Here is a 23,598-nt window from a genome sequence, read left to right on the forward strand (position 1 = left end):
CCTCCTATCCTTCTGCCTCTTCCAAAATGTCACTCTTCCTCAACCTATTAATTTCCCTTGTCTTTTTCATTTCTTTTGCCCTCCCAGCTCAACAATCATGTCTGACATCCTGCCCCTTGAGCACCCATTTCAATGAGCTATGGCTCTCTATCATCACATTACAGGAGGAACACTCTCTTGAGACTTAGAGATCATTTTGTTCTAGTTTAAAACGTGATGAGACTTGATCAAGGTCATATAAGTACTAAGTGGAAGAATCAGAATTTGAATGTAAACCCAATAGCTCTAAAACAAGTGTTCCATTTTCTAGCTCAGGGTGCCCTAACCAGATCAATCTCTGCACTATCCCTCCAAAGAGTGACTGTCAAGGGTGGAGGTTTTCAACTATTGCCCTTTATTCCCAAAGAAGACCAAAATGATATCATTATGTTGGAGTGAAGGTATGTGCCCAATATAAGCTCGGAAGGCTCTAATACAGGTTAGCCAGATGTAGTCCACATGAATATTTGAAATGGAGTTGTCTTTTGGTGAAAGGAATCCTGGGAAATGTTATGTTCCAATTCTCATTCTAGTCTTTAGGTCTTCTCTTTTCCTTATTCCCAGTGTCAGAAGAAATCTTCATCTTTGTCAAAATTAATTATTCCACTTTTATACTTCAGTCTATTTCTTCTAGTTACCTCTCTCTCCCCTATTCATCTTCAACCTCTTTCCTTCTGCTGGCTTCTTTCTCATCAACTTTACATTGTTCATATCTTACATTTATATATAATACACACACACACACACACACACAAACACACACACATATATAATACACATATCCTCTTGTGTTAAACTTTTAGGAAGAAGAGTATAAATTTATTTTTTCAACTTTTTCTTCACTTACATACTCAGAAATCTTTCTTTCATCTTTGCAACTATATTGAAACTATTCTTTCCAAGTTTTTCCTTTCTTTGTCTATATCTGTGAATCTGAATGTCATTTTGAAACTACTGAGCATTGAAATATCCTTGATGTTTATTATTTTTTCCTCCTGCCTATGTAAGTGTTATATATTTCTCAAACTTCATTCATGACATTCTTTTCTCTTTGATCCTTGGTCAAAAACATATTTCTTTAACTTTCATGTTTGTGAAGATGCTCTCAAGTTTCATTAACTCATTCATTCTGCAACATTTTTAGTTTTCTTTTATGTGCAAGAACTGTATTAGGTACTGGGAATACAAATACAAAATCAATATATTTCCTTGTCTTCAAAGAACGTAAATTATACATGCTACCTACTCCCATCTCTTCCTTGAGCTGTAGTTACTAATTTTCAACTATCAGATGGATATCTCTGCTTGAATAAGCTATTAGTAAATTAAGCTCAACATGTCCCAAAATGAACTTAGTATTTTTTGCCTATTCATCTTCTTAACTTTCTTATTTATATTGATGAGCGAATCACCCAATCTTGAAACTTTAGAGTTAACTTTTACTCTTCTTTCTCCTTCAATACTTATGTCTGATTATTTGCCAATTCCTTTCACTCTTATCTCCAAAATGCTTTTAGCATCAGTCATCTCCACTCCACTCATATTGTTCTGGCAGTCATTAACAGTGACCTGGAATTCTTGTAATTGATCACCTTTACTCATTATCTACCCTCCTCTATGGATCTTAAACAAAACTGTCTCTCAAATCTTCCAACTTCATAAGGCTCTATTCTGATTATATTATTTCTCTGATTAAAAAACTTTGAAGGCTTTCTATTGCATCTAAGATGAAATACAAATTCCTGACATTTAAAGCTGGTTGTCATTTGGTTTCAACCTATCTCTGCAGTCTTTTTTATAATGCTTCATTTTATGTCCCTTGTTTTTTAACCAAACTGAACCACAATTACCCCTTCAATATCATGGAGGTTAGGGGCATGGCACAGACATGATCTGGAAAATCCCTGATAGAATTTTTGGTTCTCTCTTTATATCAAAGAAGTAGTATGATTTTTTTTTTCTTTATTCTTTTATCGGGTGTTTACAGTACCTTATTGTAAAATTTGGGTTAAATATTTGGTCAAAGTTTCTGGTCTTTGTCAATTATGACTTCCATAAAACTCCCCCTCTCCCAAATTACTATTTAATTACTTATTCCAACTTTCTATCTGCAATGGAGAAAGTCATAATGTAAGAGGGGACTAGTTTTTTGTGTATTGTTTATTGCATCCTCTTTTATGAGTTAAATAATTGATTCATGTTTTGGGTGTGATGTTAATTTGAGAAATAATCTCTAATTAATTTTGAAGTGATAATTGTTTAAAGATTCAAGTTAATTGAAAAGTTAAATTATCTCAACATGGGATAATTCAAAAGTTCTCAGTTCACCATAAAATCATCACTATCAAGAGCAAGAGTCAAACATAATTCTTTGTTCTTGGTTTGCCTAATTTTGGAAATTATATTTATTTAGTTTGTGTATTTTTTTTTATCAATGGCAGATGCATTTCCTTTCTTATGAAATAACTTCTGAATTCCAAAGTCTAGTGTTTAAATTTTTTTTTGGTAATGAGATGATTCACAAGATGAAGGCGATTGATGCATTTTAAATTTTTAAATTTTCAATGTTTTTCAAAGTAAACATACCATAGCAGTCTGTTTTTTCTTTGTTATACATATGCAGTTCATTATGGATTCATTAAGGAGGCTCTTAAAATTGAATTTGTTTTTTAAACCATTGTTTATTTTGCTGGAGTTGATGATTTATCACTTAAGCTACGGTAGCATTAGCTACAAGGTACATAAAATCTGTGTTATGATTCAGCTCTACCACATTTCTTACATATTTTGGTTTGAATGTCACCCAGATACGGACAATCTAACTTCCTTGAAGGCTTCCTGGCTGGTGTTCCAGAAGAAAAAAAATCTTGTAAAGGCAGATGTTTGTAATGCAAACAAAGATTCAAGTTCAGAGACTTATAGAGAATTAGGGGTATATAATTTATATTAGAGTTATATGATATATATTATTTCTACCTAGAAGAAAACTTAAATTCTGCAACAATCCAATTCAACTACAAATAAATGGGGATAAAAAGGCAAAAAGGAAGCAGCCTCTGTTTATGAGGCTGCTGGGATGATAATTACATTATATGGTAGATAGAGGTAGAAAGGCCTGAGTTCAAATGTGACCTAAGATGCTTAATAGCTGTGTAACCCTGTGCATGCCATTTAACCTCTTGTCTCATTTCATCTGTAAAATGGGGAAACTAATATCACCTACTTCTCAGAATTGTTGTGATTGTTATAATGAGATAACATTTGTAAAATGTCTTTGAAAACTTTAAAATACTTTATAAATGTATGTAAATACCAATGATTATGGGACAAAGAAAGCTGAGGAAGGAGATAGCACTGATAAGGGGGAAGAGAACAACTTCACAAAAGAGATAGCATTTAAACAGATTCTTCAATTATTATGAGAGAGCATGCCATTTGTTTGGCTGAAAGGAAAATGTATATCATAATTCAGATAAAATATGCTAAATAAGCATTATATTCTATAATCATATATCTATAAAAAGGGAATAATAACAGCATCTACCTTACAAGCTTGTTGTGAGGATTAAATGAGATAGCAAATATACAATGCTTTGCAAATCTTAAAACACTATATAAATTCTAGCTACTATTATTAACTTTTATATATTGTTGCTCCCTTCTAATTTTGGATTTCTACATTTCAAAGAGGTAAAAGCTCAAACTAATGAAATGATTCCCATGGATGCAGTATGGCTAGGGAGAAATGGCAGAAATGATTCCTTACATTTTTTCAGAGATGATAGTTCATTCTTGTTTGGTTTCATGACAATGCCCTTCCCCTGCCTCCACTGTCTTCTTTTTATTTTATTTTTAATTTATGGAATAAAACAAGCATTTCTATAATATAGTAAAATAAAAAGATGATTGCACACGAAACTGCAAATCTACTATGCACACCTTGTTATTATTTTCAAATACACAAAAAATTATATATATATATATATATATACACACACACATTTGTGTATATCTATATCCATTCACAGACATGTGTGTGTGTGCATGTGTAAAATTCTATATGTATTTCTATCTATCAGTTCTTTTTCTGGATGCAGGTACCATCTTTCTTCATAAGTTCTCTATAATTAATTTGAGTATTTACAATAGACAAAATAACTTATTTGCTCAAAATTGTTCTTAAAACAATTTTGCTGCTACTGTATGCAATTTTTCTTGGTTTTGCCCATTTCACTCTTCAAATTTCTTTCCTAGTTTTTCCTAAAAATGCCTGCTGCCTTCTTAATAGGGATGCATTTTTAAGATTAAATTATTTAAACTACTCCTGCAGAGAATTTTGAGCTAACAAAATAGTGATTAGAGATGTAAAAGAGCATCACAAAACCAGGATTAAGAATCATTGCACTGAACCTTATGATACAACTTTTCTGTGATGTAACTTCTTTCACTATAAAAATGAAGCTACTGTCAGATTGATATCCTAAATTCATTTTTTAAAGCCTAGAAGAGAGGTTCTTAGCTTGATGTCTAAGCACCCCTGAGGAATCTTTGGATGAGTTTCAGGGGGTTTGTAAACTTGGATGGAAATGATGAATTTTCATTTTCATTAGCCTTTAATTGAAATTTAGCTTTCCCTTTAATTACTTAAAAACATTATTCTTAGAAACATTCTGAGAGTCCATAGCCTTCACCTAACTGCAAGAGGGTCCATGATATGAAAAAAAGTTTAAAACTCCTTGCCCAGATGAATAAAATTGAAAATGTTTAAAGAAAATATTAGTAGATTCTCATGTACTAATATTCTACAGAGAAAGCCATTTCAGGAGAGAAGAGAAGCTCCCAAGAAATGACTTAATCAAGATATCCTACTAATGTAACCTTATTTCCTTTTATAACAGAATTAGTAGATGAGTAACTAACCCTCTTCCCAGTTTCCCAATCCAGTTTCAACGCTTGGAATCAGGAAGACATCTTCCTGCATTCAAACTGGCCTCAGACACTTACTAGTTTGTGTGACCCTGGTTAAGTCACTTAATCATGTTTGTCTCAATTTTCTCATCTGTAAAATGATCTAGAGAGAAAAAATGACAAACCATTGCAATATTTTTGCTGTGAAAAACTTAAAGGAGGTCATGAAAAATTGGACATGACTGAAATGACAAAACAATTGCAAGCTTCTTCCTAACTTCTCTATTTCTCCTAGCTCCCAGTTTATAAAAAGCTTTCCCTGTTCCTTCATCTCCCAGTGACTCTCTCCTGAAATTACCTTGCTTTAATTTTGTAGATATTAAATATACTTATATATGTTGTTTTTCCTGAAAACAGCTAAGTTCTTTGAAGGCAAAGAATATTTCATTTTTGTCTGTAGTGTCAAGGCCTAGCACAGTGCCTGAAACATAGTAGACACTTAAATCTTGTTGATTTATTGAATAATCCTATCATTAGCTAGTCCAGAAGAAGGTAACTGAGATAATGAAGTGCTATCAAATTATAATATATGAACATCAGTTAAATGTTAAAACTGAAGAAGCAAAGATTTAGGGATGGCATTACAATTTTGAGGGCAATTAGGTGGTGCAGTGGATCAAGTAGTGGATTTGGAAACAGGAAGACTCATTTTTCTGCATTCAAATCTGGTCTCAGATACTCACCATATTACCCTCATTAGAATATCTGAAAAAGAAATGGGCTGTTAAGAGACAGTGTGTTTCTTCTCATTATAGATCCTTAAAGCCTCCACCTGAATTTATCGTTAAGTGGGAATCTTGTTCCTGGCTAGATTAAACTATATGATCTTTCAAGTCCTTTTCAACTTGGTGATTCTGATGATCTCCTTTTCTCAAGCCCCAAATGCCCTAAATCTGCCTTTGTTTCCTACCCTCTTAAATCCCAATGACCTTTCCTTAATTCTCAAGCCTTTCTGCAGCTCTGTACGCTTGCTTGTTTACCACCCATCTCTTCCTTTGGCATCTGGAACACAATTCTTTCTTAGTTCTTCTACCTATTCATAACACCTTCTTGATCTCTTTTGCTATAGCATCCCTCATCTTGCATGGGTATTCCCCAAGATTCTGTTCTGGACCTTCTCCTCCAGTCATCCACCTAGTCATCCACAATTGGATTCCAACCTAACTTTATATTCTTATTTCATTCATATTTTTCCACCTCACAACAAATGCTAAAATGAATAATTTCCTGTTTTTCAATCAACCAGCATTGCACTTGATCCATTCATACACTTAAGCATTCATTCACACCACAAAGAATTATTGAGTACTAATTATGTGCCCAGTACTGACCTAGGAAATGTGTGGTACCTGACCCCACTTTTAATTCCTAATTTCAGAAAATAATCTAGACAAGGATACTCAACAAAATGATCAGAATCAGTAAAATTTTAATAGTAGATTCTCAGCTCTGCTTTCTCGGGTTGTATAGTTCTTCACAGACTAACAGCTCGATAAATGAAGGGTCTGTGTCTATAGGTTCCCATGTTATCTTAGAAATGACTCCCCTTTTTATCTAACTCCAGTGTGGATTTGCGTCCGAAACCTGAGCTGGCCAGAGTCAATACTCTTGGTAAAGGCCTAAGGCTAAATTTGGGAAGGAAGTAACAAGGAGGCACCAGGGAGATGGCCATAAAGCCAGTGTTCAGGTCCACAAAGACCACAGGCAAAGGATCCAAGTGGAGTTAAGGAAGAGATGATGTAACGTCTTATGCTTGAGAATTACTAGGGACATTAAAAGGGGGAGAAAAAACTAAACATTTATATGTGTTGTAGTTGGACTAAATAACTCTAAAATCCTTTCCAATTCTAAACTTTGATGTTTTTCCAAAAGTTATATCATTAGTATACAAAGTACTCACATCATTCAGCTATTTGCTAATGACTTCATAATTTTCTTTTTCTTTTCTTTTCTTTTCTTTTCTTTTCTTTTCTTTTCTTTTCTTTTCTTTTCTTTTCTTTTCTTTTCTTTTCTTTTCTTTTCTTTTCTTTCTTACTTTCTTTCTTTGTTTTTTATTTTGTATAATGTAAGTATAGTTTAACATTTGTTAAAATTTTCTTACTCATAGTTTATTACTACTCAGGTGTGCAGTATTGTTCATTAAATTATGTAATATATTTTCCTCCAAAGAACTATGCTCTTTGAATTTGGAGAAGTTTACCAAGTTTATAAGGGAAAATCATGAATCATACAAATATAGAACCTCAGAAAATTTTAGGTAATGAGAAGTTACTGCAGAGAAATTTAAATATGACACTTTCAGAATTGAAATTTTCACTTTTATATTTATTCAAATATATAAAGAGGTAGTAAAGAAAAGGTTAAAGAAAACCAGCTATGGGGTCAAGAAGACCTGGGATCAATTAATATATTATTGCTGGAGTTATGAAATGATCTAACCATTCTGGAGAGCAATTTGGAACTATGCCCAAAGTCATACTCTTTAATCCAGCAGTGTTACCACTGGGTCTGTATCCCAAAGAGACAATAAAAAAGGGAAAAGGACCCATATTGCAAAGTGTTTGTAGCAGCTCTTTTTGTAGTGGCAAGAAACTGGAAATTGAGTGGATGCCCATTGGTTGGAGAATGACTGAATAAGTTACGGTATGTGATATTAATGGAACATTATTATTTTATAAGAAATGATGAGCAGAGATTTCAGAAAAAAAACAAACAAAAAAAAGACCTACATAAATTGATGCTGAGTGAAATGAAAAGAACCAGGAGAACATTGTACATAGTAACAAAAGATTATGTGATGATTAACTGATGGATAGTCTCAATAGTGTGATGATTTAAGACAATTCCAACAGATTTGGGATAGAAAAATGCCATCTGCATCCAGATGAGAGAACTATGGAGACTAAATGTGGATCAAAACACAATATTTTTACCTTTTTGTTTGTTTCTTGTGTTTTTTCTTTTGGTCTGATTTTTCTTGAACAATATGACAAATATGGAAATATGTTTAAAGAGATAGCACATATTAAATCTATATAAGATTGCTTGCTGTTTTGGACAGGGAGGAGGTGAGGGAAGGAGGAAGAAAAATTTGGAATACATTTTTTTTTTTACAAAAAAAAAGTATGTTAAATTATCTTTACAAGTATTTAGAAAAATTAAATACTATAAAGGAACAAAGAACACATGGATTAAAATCTTGCCTCTGAATCATCCTTCCGATGTGGTCATAGGTAAGTTGCTTAAATTTTTCTTTCACTTTATTATCTTTTTAAGACTAGAAGTTGCCAGTAAGTATCAATGTAGAGAGTTTCTAAGAGAAATCCTCTACACATTACTAAGTTTTTTAAAACAATGACATGAGGAAAAATAAGGGGAAAAAGTCATGATAAAGGGCCTTACTTATATGAGCTAATTAAGTTACATGCTATGTCAGGATTAACAGCTATTTCATCAGAATCTTTCTTGGAAATTTTCATCATTGTTTGCTATAGTTTCTCAGTTGCATGTTGTTTCCCCATTTTTTTTCCCTAACTCCTTTTCCTCCCATGTTGGGATCCTTCTCTCTCCCACACCCTTTATGCTAAGTCAGCAGTTTGGGTCTTTTATTTGTTTAGTTCATATGATTCAGGGATTTCATTTGTAAACTTGGTAAACTTTTCCATATTTACAGTTATATTATTGTTAGTGGGTTTGGAACATTTTTTTTCCATTTATAGAAACTTTGTTGAATCTTGGAATTGTTAGCTAGTCAGTTATTGCTATAAAAAATGTGGGCTGCTCAAGTGTTTAATGAGAAAGTAAAAATAATTACAGAGAAATATCCTGAATCAAATTTTTTTGTCAGTTGGGTTAGATAAAAAATTGTTTGCCTTTTTCTGGTAAACAACCAGATTATAGTGTCCTTAACATAGTAAAAATAGGAAGCTTTTAATATTTTATTTACTTTAATTGTAACTAAATTTATATGCAAAGAACCTGAGTGGATATAATTCATTAAGACCATCTGTTGCTATTAAATTTTAGTCTTTTCTAGCAATATAAGTCATATAGTCCTATCTTGTTAACCATGCTAGATCTAATACATTCCTGTTACATCATCAATCTGCTTTGTCTTTTCTTTTAAAATAAAATTTTCTAGTAGGAAATATTGAAGACTCAAAAAGTTATAAGTGAGGGGAAGTTAAGTAGTGCAGTGAATAGAGCACTAGCCCTGGTCAGGAGGACATGAATTCAAATCTGGGCTCAGATACTTAACACTTCCTAACTGTGTGACCCCATGGCAAGTCATTTTACCTCCATTGCCTCAGTCAAAAAAAAAATGTTGTAAAGTGATAAGACATTAATTTCTTTCCATCACTTCACTTTCTCTTATAGGTACAATAATGTATACATTACATAACTATTTCCCTTTTTCTCTTTGTACCAGTTATTTTTTATTATCATCATTAGTCATGATGCTCAGGGAGTATCAGTTAGTTGTGATGAAGAAGAGTATTTCTGGGAGTATCACTAGGCAATAAGGAATATATTGACTTTTCCTTGGTCTTGTTTGCCAATGATGATGAGCTCAGAAATAGTCAGTCCTGGAGAGGATGTTAAAGAATGAGATGGTTTGAGAGGAAATCCCAGATTGGGAGCATGGAAGGAAGACATACATGATGAAGAGAAGTTTGTTAATGGTAGAGTAGGCGAAGAGAGAGCTCACAGGGGAAAGAGGCTTTTGCTTCACCATATGGCATTCAGCAGGTGGCAGATGGCAGATGACTGTTCTAAATTGCAGTATCTGAGGCTCAGGAGGAATTCAGTAGACATGGGGCAGGGGTAGTATGAAGTATGGAGGATCTTATGCACTTGATTGGCCCCAAGATCCTAATCAGAATGTTGGTGTGATGGTTGCTCTGCAGATGGCATCTTCCAGGTGTTGGTTACAATGGGGAAGAGTCTAAGAAGCACCTTGATTGAATTTAAAAACCTTTCTCAAATCATCTCAATTTCACATTAAATCAGAATTTCCTTTAATACTGCAAAATAAGAAATAGAAATGACTTAGGTTCAGATGGCTTAAGTCCATCATCATTTTTCTCAGGCTCCTATATGTTTCTCTGTTGCTGCTTCTGTTTCCTTTACATTCACTTTTTTGTATCTGTTGCTATTTCAGATCTTGTCCTTTCCTAACTGACTCCTGCATTCTGTGGTTCTCATTTCAGGTTCATCGTTGTACTCTGGTTTTTTGTATTTTTGTATCTTCCATTCATCTCTCTGATTTTGTTTTCTCCCCTTTGGAAACCAATCCTAGATTTATGGCCACATCCCAGAGTTTTTCTGCTTCTCACTTCTTTCTTTAAAACATGCTAACAGCTCTACCCTTTTGAGTTTTCCAACAGTATTTTGCTACAGGGTTGAGAATTCATTAGCTGATGGCATATAACTCAAGCCCCAATATTGTGATAAAGCTGTATGTGTTCCTCCTGATTCTTTTATATTCTTTACTCACCCAGAATGCTTTCCATGGTACACTACAAAATGGCCAGATGGCATATTTATGGGATGAACTTTGTCTCTGGTGTCTCTATTGTGTAACGTAAAAAGTTCAAGAGACATAGTTTCTGGGTAATTAATCATTTATTAATCATGCTCACAGAGAATAAACTAGGTCAGTGACACTCTCAAATGCCAAAGACCCTCTTTCCCCCCATGGAATCCACTCAACACTTATGCCTCTGGAAGAGAGGGTGTTCCTGAGGGAGGCAATCAAGTCTTATTGTTTAACAAGTAATAAGATAATGCATATTATAATAAGTGGTGGGTTTATTGTAATGAGGAGTCAGGAGATGTGATTGAGCCCTCAGTCCTTGTCAAAAGAGACTTTTCTCTTATCTAGACAACCTCAACCTAGGGCAATGTAGACAAAAGGGTATCTATCTGCTCAGACCTAGTTGAATGGAACACTGTAGGCTGGAATTAACCTTAGATTAATTTATTTGTAAGGTCCTTTAGTTGGGTGGGACAACTACAAGATTTTATTTGATCAACATCTGACACTTCAGAGAACAAAGCTTTAATCTAATCTCCAGTTGAGGAGGGATATCACCAATATTTGGCTATTTAATAATTACTTCTCTATCAAGATATTTTTTGTTTAAAGCAGTTTAAACTATAGGCTGTTTTTAAAAAGCATCAGTATACTTTATATAAATAAGCTCCCTATGAATATTTCAGTTCTCTTTGAATGAATGAATCAGTCAACAAGAAACAGTTTCTGTCTTCAGTGTCTCTAATTTCAATGTGGGGAGACATGATGCATGTTTATAGTTATCTGCAAAACACATAGAAAAGATATAGAAGAGTGAGAGAATTCATTCCAGACATTTGGGAGAGCCAATGTCAAGGCATAGAGATAAGAAATTGAATGTCTTGAGTGAGGAAGAGCAAGGAGATCAACATAGTTAGGTGGTAGGGTTCATGGAGAGAAGTAACATGGAATAAAATTGAAAAGGCAAAATGGGACCAAGTTGCCCAAATAAGGGCAAAAATTGTTACTGAATGAACAATTCAGGCAAATTTAGTTTCTTATCATGGCTCTGGCACAAAGTAAGTGACTATGTCACCTGGAATAAGTCCCTTTACTTTCTCTTTTTATTTTTCCTTTATATTAAAATGAAGGAGTTGGATGATATCATCTTTAAGGTCTTCTCCAGATTTGTGAGTCTAGAAGTCTATTTTTCTTTCTGAAGAAATTTTATCTAACCACCCATGTCAAAGCTCACTTGTAAGCCACAAATTGTATTTGAGAGAGGAGAAATAGGAAAAAGAACGAAAGCAATTAAATTAGGAAAAATGTTAATTGGCCATAAAAAAATGGGTATAATGTGTTTTTTTTAATCCTATGTTATAAAGACATATTGTACATACTTTTGTCTTCTAAATAAAAGCTGTGGACATAATCTAACAATTATCACATTGATGGTGATTTTTTTCTTCATTACTATAAGGATGGATAATAAGCCAGCACAGCCATCACACTCACACTGAAGAACTTAATTCTTTATGGGCATAAGGAAGCATTAAGGCCTTCCTGCAGCAGTGACTTGGGGTGAGCAGTGTATTGAATAGTACTCATGTGCCCTTAAAGAATTAATTATTCTCCCTAACTCCCAAACTGATTATATGAGCATGATTAGTCACTGGGGAGAATTTAACTAATTAAGAATTCAAAGCCCTAGTAAAGGAAGAAAGAAAATGTAAAATAAACATATTTTCTTTGATCTTCACTAGTCTATTTTATTACTGCACAAACATATGAAAATTAAGTCATTTGTTATTCAGAATTTTGACATATGTCAGATCCAGCTCTCACAGAGGAAAAATAACAACTGATGAAAGTATAATAAAAATTATTATGGAGAATAAAAAAAAGTTACCAAATGATTAAAAACTTCCAGCAGGCAATGAGAAATAATTCTCTTTTGGCATATCTTTTTTTTCCAGGTTAGTAGGAGTATTTATTAAAGAAAAAATGCTATTATATGTAGTTTAGGAAAAGAAGGAATTTTACTCTAGAATCCCTCTTTTGGTACCAAGAATAAAGATAAATCGATGCAGCTATAGTTTTGCCACTTTGTATCAAGTAATTAAAACTTGTCTAAATCTCAAATTTGGAATTTTCAAAACAAAACACAAAAACATCTATCTATATATCTATCTATCCATCCATCCATCCATCCATCCATCCATTTATCCATCTTTCTATCTGAATGTCTATCTACCTCCCTACCTATCTAATCTGTCTCTAATCTGTCTGTCACAGAATAATTGTAAGAGTTTGTTCTACACCTTCCCTATACCCAGTCAGTTTGTGTAATAACAGAAAAAAAAGTATTGGGGTTTTAAACAATCCCTTCATGAAGTGTGAAGTTTCCTTGATGGAATTAACAAGAACTAGTGAAAGATTTGCTAATGAAAGATTAGCCATACCCTCAGTGCCCTTTGAAAAAGCCGACAGGGAAATGGTTTATCTAAAGTCACATAGCACATGAATGGCAAAACCATAAGAATGTGACTTTGATCTGAAAACTGTCTAGATTCAATAGTAATGGAATATTGTTGTTGTATAAGAAATAATCAGCAGGATGATTTCAGAAAGGCATAGAGAGACTTACATGGACTGATATTAAGTGAAGTGAGTTAGAACCAAGAAAACATTGTACACAGCAACAATAAGATTATTAGATGATCAATTCTAATGGATGTAGCACTTTTCAACAGCAAGGTGATTCAGGATGGTTCTAATTATCTTGTAATGGAGACAGCAATCTACATCCAGAGAGAACTATGGGTACTGAAAGTGGATCACAACATAGTATTTTCACTTTTTTTATTATTTGCTTGCATTTTGTTTTCTTTCACCTTTTTTTTTTCCATTTTGATCTTATTTTTCTTGCAGCATGATAATTGTAGAAATATCCATAGAAGACTTGCACATATTTAATATATATTGGATTACTTGCCATCTGGGGGAGGAGTAGGGGGGAAAAGGAAAGAAAAAAAAATTCGAATCACAAGATTTTACAAGGGTGAAAATTGAAAATTAATTATGCATATGTTTTGAAAGTAAGAAGCTTTAAAATCACTTTAAAAATCATAAGAAATAGGAAATAGCCTTGTGCAGGGTGATTTCTATACCACCACCACAATAAGGAGATAGGAGGGAATTTCTCTCTCACTCTCAAACTCTGGCAGCTATGGTATCTTGCATTGGAACTATGTACCTAGTAGAAGACATCTATCAGGGAGAGAAAGAAAAATAGACAAACAGAAAGACAGAGACCAATATATAGAAATAGATGAAGATAAAGAATCACAGACAGATCTGGCATATGAAAAATAAACTATGGAGGCTAACAATTCCAGGGAATTCAGTTAATAACATCACCAAGCAGAAATAACATATTCAGTAGAGTATATCATGAGAAAGCAATGACCAAAAAAAGTCATAGCTCCCAGTTCTTCTTGGCAGTAATGACAGCATGTCCCATCAGAAATTCTGCATAGATGAGGCAGATTATATTGCAGGAAAGGTGAACTAGTTCACCCAAAAAGGACTCTATCCCTTCATTTTTGGATTGTAGTATAGGTGTGATCCATGTTGTTCAGGAAGTGAACAAGCCTGATTCCAAGGTGAATAAGATGGGGTAGAGATGAGCTCCATTGTGAAGACCCATCCCTGTCTTTTTTTTTTTGCCATAAGTAATCTTTTGTAGCTATTTGCAACTCTTCTGAAGCCTCTGTACATTCAAAAATATCTTTGTTGATCACATTGGTGGTGAGTATAAAAAGCAATTCTAAAATAACCATCATGAATACAAAATAGAGGTCTTCGTAAATATTGCAGTAAGTGTAGCAACAGTTAAAAAAGAACCCAGCTGGGGCAGCTAGGTGGTACAGTGGATAGAACACCAGCCCTGAAGTGAGGAGGACCTGAGTTCAAATCTGACCTCAGACACTTAATACTTCCTAGTTGTGTGATCCTGGACAAGTCACTTAACCCCAATTGCCTCAGGGAAAAACACACACACTAACAACACCAACAAACAACAACAACAACAACACAGCTAGACAAAGACTTAAGCAGCATGAAAAGATTCTGCTAGTTTTTCTGGTTCATTAATCATTGCCAGATGTCCTCATTTCCTTTGGAACAGAAGAATCATACCTGATGGAAATCTCAATAACATCAACCATCTCATCCTGCACAAATAGAGTAGACATAGGTAACAACTTCTCCCAGGCTAATTTCTCAATCATAATCATGCCATTCATCTCCATCAGGTATGAGTTCTACATTTGCACATATTCTTCTTGCTGATGGGGTGTGCATTTTCAATAAAATGAGTTCTAGGACTTTGGGGCAATGATTTGTAGTTATAGTTCTTACTATGTCAACTTAGCAAATACTTTTTCTTGAGCTGATTATGTCTGTTGGCTGCTTATTAAATGTAAGTGTACATTTGAAGGTTCATTTTTAGAAGTGTAGACAAAAATACTTAGAAATCTCAGGATCAACCCCTTGGGTTATTACTATTACTATGATTTGAGGATATAGGAGGAACTTCACATTAATGAGTTTTTATATTTATTTATTTATACTAAATTTAACTTTTAATTTTTTTTAATTATAGCTTTTTATGTACAAGTTATATGCATGGGTAATTTTACCCATTGCCAATTGCCAAACTATTTGTTCCAATTTTTCCCCTCCTTCCCCCCACCCCCTCCCCTAGATGGCAGGTTGACCAATACATGTTAAATATATTAAAACATAAATTAAATACAAAATAAGTATACATGACCAAACCGTTATTTTGCTGTACAAAAAGAATTAGACTCTGAAATATTGTACAATTAGCCTGTGAAGGAAATCCAAAATTCAGGCAGACAAAAATAGAGGGATTGGGAATTCAATGTAATGGTTCTTAGTTATCTCCCAGAGTTCTTTCGCTGGGTGTAGCTGGTTCAGTTCATTACTGCTCCATTGGAACTGATTTGGTTCATCTCATTGCTGAAGATAGCCAAGTCCATCAGAATTGATCATCATATAGTATGGTTGTTGAAGTATATAATGATCTCCTGGTCCTGCTCATTTCACTCAGCATCAGTTTGTGTAAGTCTCTCCAAGCCTTTCTGAAATCATTCTATTGGTCATTGCTTACCGAACAATAATATTCCATAATATTCATATAGCACAATTCTCAGCCATTCTCCAATTGATGGGCATTAAATTGAACTTTTTAAATAAATAGTTTCATTTTTTCTGATTACATATATATATATATATATATATATATATATATATATATATATATAAACTTTTTAAATACACATTTCTTTATGAATCATGTTGGGAAAGAAAAATCAGAACAAAAGGGAAAAACCACAAAAGGAAAAAACACAGAAGAAAGAAATGAACATTGCATGTGTTGATTTACATTCAATCTCCATTGTTCTCTTTGATGCAGAAGACATTTTTTATCTAAAATTCATTGAGATTACCTTTGATCACTGAATTGCTGAGTAGAACCAAGTCTTTCCCAGTTGACCACCATACAATTTTGCTGCTATTGTGTATAATGAATTGGTTCTACTTGTTTCACTCAGTCTCAGTTTGTGTAAACCTTTCCTGTCCTTCATATACCATAACTTATTCAGTCATTCCCCAATTGATGGGCATTTATTAATTTTCCAATTCTTTGCCACCACAAAAAGAGCTGCTACAAACATTTTTGCAAATGAGTGTCCCTTTGCACAGTTTTATAGACCTTTGGATATAGTTCCAAATTGTTCTAGACTGGTTGGATCATTTCACAACTCTAATAACAATATATTCATGTCCCAGTTTTCCCACATCCTCTCCAACATTAATATTATCTTTTCCTGTCATCTTAGCCAATCTGAGAAGTGTGAGGTGGTACCTTAGTGTTGTTTTAATATCATTTCTCTAATCAATAATGATTTAGAGCATTTTTTCATATAATTATAAATGGCTTTAATGTCATCTGAAAATTGTCAGTTCATATGCTTTCACCATTTATCAATTGAGGAATGACTTGTATTCTACAAATTTGACACATTTCTTTATATATTTATCTTTATGTATTTTTTGAGACCTTTATCAGAAATACTGTCTGTAAAAATTTTTTTTCAGATCTCTTCAATAAAGAGAGCTAATTTAGTTTCAATTGATCAAGGATGGACAGAAGCAGCTACACCCAAAGAAAGGACACTGGGAAATGAATATAAACTGCTTGCATTTTAGTTTTTCTTCCCGGGTTATTTATATCTTCTGAATCCAATTCTCCCTGTGCAACAAGAGAACTGTTCGGTTCTGCACACATATATTGTATCTAGGATATATTGTAACCTATTTAACATGTAAAGGACTGCTTGCCATCTGGGGGAGGGGGTGGAGGGAGGGAGGGGAAAAATCGGAACAGAAGTGAGAGCAAGGGATAATGCTGTAAAAAATTACCTTGGCATGGGTTCTGTCAATAAAAAGTTATTAAAAAAATTTTTTTTCTGCAGCTTTATACTTCCCTTTCAATCTTGTTTGTATTAGTTTTGTTTGTGCATTTCATAAAGTTCTCTAGTTCTTTGGTCACAATTCTTCCCTTCTTCAAAGATCTGGTGGGTAAACTATCCCTTGCTCTCCTAATTTGATTATGTATCATCCTTTATGCCCAAATCATGTACCCATTTTGAACTTACTTTTGATTGGGTGTGAAATTTAGATCTAAGATGAGTTTCTGAAGTATTATTTTCCAGTTTTCCCAGAAATTTTTGTGAAATAGTGAGTTCTTATTCCAGAAGTTGAAGCTTGGGGATTTATCAAATACTAGATTACTGTAGTAATTTGTGTCTTGTATCTTATATTTTGTATCTAACCTATCCTATTGATCTACCACTCTATTTCTTAGCTAGTATGAAAGTTGTGATGACAGCTGCTATATAAGTTTTAGTTCTGGTATTGCTAGACTATTGTTCTTTATACTTTTTTTTTTCATTAATTCCCTTGATATTCTTGATTTTTTGGTCTTCCAGGTGAATTTTGTCATTATGTTTTCTAGCTCTATAAAATAAATTCTTTTGGCAGTTTGATTGGTATGGCACTCAACAAGTAGATCAATTTAAGTACAAATGTCATTTTTATTATATTAGCACAGCCTACCTATGAGCAATTGATATTTTTCCAATTGTTTAGATCTCATTTTATTTGTGTGAGAAGTGTATTGTAATTATGTTCATAGAGTTCCTGGATTTGTCTTGGCAGATAGACACCCAAATGTTTTATTTTGTCTAGTTATTTTAAATGGAATTTTTTCCTATCTCTTGCTGCTGTGCTTTTTCAGTAATATAGATATGCTGATGATTTGTATGAGATACTTTAAATTTTATTTTTTCTCCAATTGCATTTAAAGACAATTTTTAACATTCATTAAAAAAAAAAATGAGCTTCAAATTTTCTCTCTCCCTTCTTCACTTCTCCCTACCTGACATAGTAAGTAATTTGATATAGGTTATAGGTATTCACTAAAATTCAACTTTTAAATTGATTTGTGATTGGACTAATATCTACCAATATTTCCTACCACCTAAGTTAAGCCCCTTTTTCTTTTCCTGCTAAAGAAATTACTTTTCCCTAAAACGAGATGAGGCAGTCCCAGGACCTCTGTTTTTCTGACTATAGCTTCCTGATCTAAGAACATAAAAAGTTCCCACTGTGTAGTGGGTGAGGAAGGACTCTGATTAGAAGGATTTCTGAAAACCATGGGAGAAGTCATTAAAAAAAAAATTCCACTATACCCTCCTGTGTTTTTCTTTATTCTACTTTGTCAGGGGCCTGTTCTCAATAAATTAATCCATAATATGTTTAGTGACTGATAATAGTTTAGTAACAGAGGAAGGATATGAAGGCTTGGCAAACTTTTCCTAAAGATGTACAACATAATTTTTAAGTATTGGAAAACTATATAAAAATTCTGAGATCCCTGGATCTTCCTAAGAGTGTTATATATTTTTGATAGCCAGTTCCTTAATCCAGAGGAATGAGTATTTAGTAGGCATTTTAGTAGGCATGAGTAAGAATTGCCTCTTTTGTCTTACTTTGGTCCATAAAAAATCATAGTATTAAGGTTAGTGGAGAGATCATCTAATCCAATTTATCTGAACAAGAATCTCTTCTATATCATGATCACTGGGCCTTTGTTCAAAGACCTTTAATGAGAGGGAACTTCCTTCCACCCAAAGAAACCATTATATTTTTGAATAACTTCAGTTCTTAGAATTTTCTGCTTATATAAATTCTTTATTTGTTTCTTAGCATCCACCCATTAATTCTAATTCTACCCTCCATAGCCTAGCATATTACATCTAATTCCCTTTTCACAAGATTATAACTCTTCGAGACTCATAAAGTGCTACAATGTTTCCCTAGTTTATTCTTCCCTTGACTAAACATCCCAAGTTCCTGAACAAATCCTTTCGATGTCCTTCACCATTCTGGTTAACTTGTTATGGCATATTCTCCACATTTTGATATGTTCATATTAAAATTTGGCACCCAGAACTGGTTTTTGGTGTGAGTAATGGTTTTCCATTTAAATACTACAATGAATAGAATTTTGGTTTTGGAGCCAGGAAGATTTGAGTCAAATCTGATTTCAGGCAATAGTTCTGTGACTGTAGGTTTAACACTCTCAGCTTCAGTTTCTTCATCTCTAAAATGGAAATAATAGCAAACACCTACTTCATAGAGTCATTGTGAACATCAAATGAGACAATATTTGTGAAGTGCTTTGCAAATAGTAAAACACTATATAAATTCTAGTTATTTTCCTCAATCCTCTTAATCTCAGTGGTATTGCATATTTCTAAATTTTTAGACCTGTCTTAATAGTTTTTAGCCACTGATTAGGCTTCTCTGGATAATTAATTTTGGAAAGAATGTTAAAATTTTAATTGGGATAAGAGGTTTTTCATTCCCTTCCTTAACCAAATCAAGAAATTTATTTGTTTTCCTCTTGATCCTCCTCTCCTTTCCTTCCAAAGACATATCAGTCTATAAAAGCAAGATAGCAGACCACATGTCATGTGAAATACTAAGACTGTGCTTGATGTCAGCCCAGATTTCATTCCATTTCTCTTATGTCATAGAGAAAATATTTTTCCTACAATATGCTTATATGCTACTTTCCGTTTTTTCTTTCTACTCACTCTTGAATTTTCTCTCTCTTTACCCATATAGTTAAATCTTTAGAAAACTTTCTGGTTCTAAAATTATTTCATGATTTTCCCATCAATTTTCCTGAGGATAGTTTGAATTATGGAGTTATTTTAAAGAAAGACGATTAACCTAATTGCATCATCATCAAAAAAAAAAAAAAGACATTTAAATGTAGAGGGTCACAGTCAGTGGGGAAACTCTGGGTAAGTATAAGATTCTTCAACTCTGAGGGAACCTGCTAACAATGTTCAGTTCGGCTCCCCATCTCCTCTAAGGGTTCTCGGCCTTTCTGAGTAGTCAGGGGGGTAGTGACAACCTGTGTTCAGATTGAAGCAGAATGATAGCAGGTGGAAGAGTGATACCAGGTGGCAAACTACATAGCAAGTTGTTTATGTGGTCCTACATGCTCAGAGTTGTTTTTGTTACATTATAAAAAGGGGAAAGCCCTTGAAATAAACAGACTCCATTTTCTCCACTATCCTTGGGAGTCCCACCTCATCACATCTTCAGTAGGTGATTATTTTAATCACCCCGGAGTGGGGCTCTAGAAAGCAATTGTACATTTTGTCACCCCAACTTGGGGGCTCTAGAAAGCAGGACTCAATATTTTAATCACCCCAACTTGGGGCTCTAGAAAACAGGACACAACATTTGGTGCCTAAAGTGTCGCTCTAGGTGAGGTACTACACAAGTCACGACTGATGTGATCTGCAGAGTTCAGTGGAGAAATCCTCCTGCCCTGGAAGGATAAGTATAGAACTAGGCAAGCGGGAAGAATCTGTTAGGGATCATCTAATCACTTTCATTTTTCAACCTAAATGAGGCAAATACTAAGAAATGAGCCTCCCTACCTAGGGAAGTAAGAAGCAGGCTTAGCTTAGAAGCAAGATTTGTTGGTAACTCAGAAGCAGATTGAGTTCTCAGATGCTCTGGAGTACCTGTCTCTGTGGCTTTGTGAGGAGAGTATGGAGCCAGAGACCTAGAAGTTAGTGGGAGAACAATTAACTGAATATAATGAAGTAAAATTGGTTTTAATAAATCCTACAAGTTTTAAAAAGAAGAAAGATTTTAACTTGGGTGGTCAAACCAGGAAGTATGAGGAGAAAAACAAGCAGAGGATTAGTACCTGTAGCCACAGAGGGTACAGTATGTGGAATAGAGGTAAAAAAGTCTTTTTTAAATTTATTTTTATTTATTTATTATTATTATTTAGCATTTTATTGATTCATATTGCTCCTTACTGCTCTAGGAGATCTTCAGGGAAGGACATTTGGGCAAAAAGAGAGTTAAGAATCTTAAGTACTATTGCCTGTTAGGTAGAAAGGGAATTGAGTACCTAAAATACCTTGCTGAGGAGCTTGCTTTTCACCTTCAAAGTTCATTTTCAATTCTGCCTATACCTGAGCATGACTCTCCTCCCTCAACTCTACCTTTGTGGGAGGGAGGAGGAGTGGGAGGGGCAGTGACACATTCAGCACCAGCAGCTGAACTTGGTGCTGCCCCTTTGGGGTGGAGGTATGGGAATGGAGCAGGGGATTTTGCTCCTTTTTTAGTGTATTAAAAAAAGGTTCCCCATCAATTTATGGGGAAGAGACATCTTACAATATTTAGGAAACAATTTAAGTTCTTCGGCTTTTTAGACAGGACTGCTGTAGAAGGCCTGCCAGCACTCTCACCTGTTCCTATTCAATGGAAAATTGGTACACTGGCGTGGGTGGAACAGTGTTGTTTAATCAGTGAAAAAATTCAGGTCTACTGATATACCCCTTAAATGCAATTTGGTAATATCTATCCAGATTTTGACTGACAACAACAGAATCCAGGATCAAGATGCTCCTCCAAAAATAAAAGAGAGGCAGAGCCACAGATAACCTTAGAAAACTTATACATTTAACTTTATGTTTTAAAATTTTGATTTTTGATGGAGATGCACTGACTCTGGCAGACAGGTTTCATAACCCGCTGGAAGGGCAATGTTCAATGCGAGCAGCTCCCCTATCTTTAGATAACTGCCAGGTGATGTGGAGAAATCTGGAGAGTGGTGAATGGAAGGGACCAGATAGGTGAACTGCCTGGGGGAGAGGGTTTACTTGTATCTCACCAGATAGAGAAGGAACCTGATGGGTGCCAACAAGCTGTATCTGTTTTGTCCATCAGAGAGAGAGAGAGAGAGAGAGAGAGAGAGAGAGAGAGAGAGAGAGAGAGAGAGAGAGAGAGAGAGAGAGAGAGAGAGAAAGGGAAAGGAGCTTTAGGGAGAAGGAGAGGACCCAGGAGGCATCAGGTGGTTCCATGCTGACTATGCTCATCATTGAAAGAGTTTGACAGTTAACCCTTTTTGTACTCGTGAACATCAGAAATAATTCTCAATGAGATTGATGCAGAACTTCAAAACCTGCAGGAAACATTGGATTCCCTGACACATGAAGTGATGGACAATAGATTGGTTTTGGACTATCTCTTGGCTGCTAAAGGAGGTATATGTGTGGTTGTGAATTGATAGTTATTTTTTACACCTTCCTTTTGGGACTCATGGAAATCTTTATAGTATTTTGTTTATTCATATTGTTCGCTATATTACTACTTGCTTGTATGATATTACAACTTGCCTGGGTGATTCTTCCCATGGTAATGGATTTAACCACTGGTATATACCTGCTTCAATTAAAACAAAAGAAAGGGTGAGATGTAGAGGGTCACAGTCAGTAGGGAAACTTTGGGTAAGGTATAAGACCCTTCAGCCCAGAGGGAACCTGTTAACAATGTCTGGTTGGGCTCCCCATCTTCCCTAAGGGTTCTGGGCCTTCCTGAGAAGTTAGGGGGTAGTGACAACCTGTGTTGAGATTGAAGCAGAAGGATAGCAGGTGGAAGAGTGATACCAGGTGGCAAACTGCATAACAAGTTGTTTATGTGGTCCCACGTGCTCAGAGTTGTTTTTGTTACATTATAAAAAGGGGAAAGCCCTTGAAATAAATAGACTCCATTTTCCTCGGGAGTCCTGCCTCATCACTTCTCTATTAGTAAGGTATATTTTAATCGCCCCAGTATGGGGGCTCTAGAAAACAACAGTACATGTTGTCACTCCAATTTGGGGGCTCTAGAAAGCAGGACTCAATATTTTAATCATCCCAACTTGGGGCTATAGAAAACAGGACACAACAATTAAAAGTGAAACAAAACAAGCAAAAAATAATATTCCTTTGGGAGACTTGCAATGAGGAATACATAATAACAATAATTCATAATTATTAGCATATCTATAGTCTGTAAATGCTGATTCTAAAATACTATAAAAGCACTTGAATAGGTTAAATATGCTCCATATCTTATTTATACATATAATTTGCTTCTTCAACTCTTCCACATAAATGATAAAAGAAAACTTTGCCCCAAATCACAGATTCTGAATTCACAAGGTCTGAATAAATGAGTTTGTTACTTACAACTAACACATTGCAGAAACCACACATCAAATAGAGAGCCGTTGCAAGGCATGATTAATATTTAGTTCTACTCATGTTTCAAAATATTTTTATTGCAGAAAGAGTGGATATATGTTCCATTGAATATGTGTTTTCTTAAGTAATTAGACTGTTATTTTAAAACATGGCAGTCTTTATGTTTATAGAACACTTATTTAATGGGTTGAAATGCATTGATTTGGGGTTCAGTTAGAAGTAAGAGAAATGTGGCTAATGAAGTTTACACAGGCTAGTTGTCTTAGGATTTTCATGATTCTTAGTTTTATCCAAATTTTAAAGTATTTTTTTTTTTCATTTTAAATTCTGTTTACTTTCGGCAAAACATGACTTTTC

Source organism: Antechinus flavipes, chromosome 1 (assembly GCF_016432865.1).
Source record: "Antechinus flavipes isolate AdamAnt ecotype Samford, QLD, Australia chromosome 1, AdamAnt_v2, whole genome shotgun sequence".
NCBI lineage: Eukaryota > Metazoa > Chordata > Mammalia > Dasyuromorphia > Dasyuridae > Antechinus > Antechinus flavipes.